This window comes from Rhinopithecus bieti, unplaced genomic scaffold, assembly GCF_001698545.2.
Source record: "Rhinopithecus bieti isolate Rb0 unplaced genomic scaffold, ASM169854v2 scaffold_9899, whole genome shotgun sequence".
Taxonomy (NCBI): domain Eukaryota; kingdom Metazoa; phylum Chordata; class Mammalia; order Primates; family Cercopithecidae; genus Rhinopithecus; species Rhinopithecus bieti.
In genome coordinates this window covers 5,965,091-5,967,199 of record NW_016806979.1, presented here as the reverse complement: position 1 = coordinate 5,967,199, position 2,109 = coordinate 5,965,091, and positions in this window count along the sequence as shown.

Sequence of the window (2,109 nt, the reverse complement as noted above, 5' to 3'; positions counted from 1 at the left end):
GGCGTGATGGGCCCGGGCCACCAGGCGCCTGCCCGCCCCGAAGCCCCGCCCCGTGTCCGCGCGTGGGGCCCCGGCCGGGCGGGGGGCGGGGCGGTGCCGGCCTTCGGGGACTGGAGGGGGATGGGGTCCCGCATGGATAAGTAACTCCTTGGCGCCTCCTGCTCTGCTGTGTCGCCAGCGCCTCCCCTAGCGCGCCTTCTGGAGAGGCTTTGTGCGGACTCGGGGCTGGAGGCCTAGTGGGGCTGTGTCCGGGGGCTCGCCGGGGGTGTGGGGCAGGTCTGCGTTCCCCACCCTCCCTTCTTCCCTCCCTCCCTCCACCCCGCGTGTGATTGCTCAGGGAGAGACGGGGAGGGGAGAGGAGGGTCGCCAGAAGTTGCTGGAAGCGCTTGGATCCTGATCATTTTCACTGAGTGCTGTTGTAGAGTCAGGAGTCCGACTTACTGCCTTTACAGATGGGAAACTGGGCTCAGAGAGGTGGAGTGACCATCCCCCGAGAGTTAGCTAGGAGTCACAGCAGGGCCAGGGTTGTGACTAGGCCTGAGCTGTCATCCACCCTTAGAACCCTAGAACCTGGGAGTCCAGGCCCCTGCGTAGCCCCTTCTTTCTGCCGCCTACGTTTTAATCCCAGGTCTGCCAGGGCTGTGATGTCCTGGGCGAGGGTGCCCAACTCCAGGGACTGGGCTGATGAGGCAGGAATGCCGGCTATAATTATTACTTGCTTGTTACCACTATCATGGCTGTTAGGGCTTAATGGGCCACTATTAAGACTGGCTGGGAAGGGGGTGTGAGGGAGGAGAGATGGACCCACCCCACCAATACTCACAAGGGATCCTTAGGACTTCTGGATCTGACCTACAGCCTCTGCATGCACCCCTCCAGCTCCCCACCTCTGTCTGGATGGAGCTCACACCCTCCTTTCCCTGACCTTCCTCTCACTCTCTCTGATCCTTGGCCTCCCAGTTGCAGGACTAATCCTACCTCTGGGCCTTTGTACCTGCTATGCCCTCTGCGTGGTACTCCCTTCCCCCAGTGCAAAGACTTCAGGAAGTGCCCCACCCCTAGACTTTATTCTTTTATTGTAGACTCTGAATCTACCAGAATGATGGAGTGGACCATAGACCCTTAAGGTCAGGGACATTGCCTATGCTGAGCCTGCTGACATAGCCTAATATAGAATGGATACTCGGTATTAAAGGTGAATGCCGGGCTGGGTGTGGTGGCTCATGCGTGTAATCCCAGCACTTTGGGAGGCCGAGGCAGGCAGCTCACTTGAGGTCAGGAGTTCAAGACCAGCCTGGCTGAAATGGTGAAACCCCGTCTGTACCAAAAATACAAAAATTAACCGGGTGTGGTGGTGTGCACCTGTAATCCCAGCTACTCAGGAGGCTGAGACATGAGAATCACTTGAACCCAGGAGGGAGAGGTTGCAGTGAGCTGAGATTGTGCCACTGCACTCCAGCCTGGGAGACAGAGTGAGACTCCAGTCTCAAAAAATAAAAATAAAAAATAAAGGCGAATGCAACAAAAGGTTGCTTGTGTGGGTGGTCTCTAGACTCAGTTTGTCTGCCTGGCCAGTGGGCATGCGTTACTCCTTTTCTACCCTCATTACTCATCTGGCTCTGCCTCCAACTGGGTCCTGGGGCATGAGGGCCATAGGGGAGGCTGTCCTCATCGCCAAGAGAGGTGGCCTGTTGGTCGCGCTGTGGCTCTTGCCTGTAATCCCAGCACTTTAGAAGGCTGAAGCAGGCATTTGAGGTCAGGAGTTTGAGACCAGCCTGACCAATATGGTGAAACCCCGTCTCTACTGAAAATGAATTAGGCCAGGCACGGTGGCTCACGCCTGTAATCCCAGCACTTTGGGAGGCCGAGGCAGGCGGATCACGAGGTCAGGAGATCGAGACCATCCTGGTTAACACGGTGAAACCCTGTCTCTACTGAAAAATACAAAAAAAAAATTAGCCGGGCACGGTGGCTCACGCCTATAATCCCAGCTCTCAAGGGAGGCAGAGGCGGAAGGATAGCTTGAGGCCAGGAGTTCGAGACCTGCCTGGGTAATACAGCGAGACCCTGTTCTCCACAAAAAGGGAAAAAAAAAAAAAGACAAAAAAA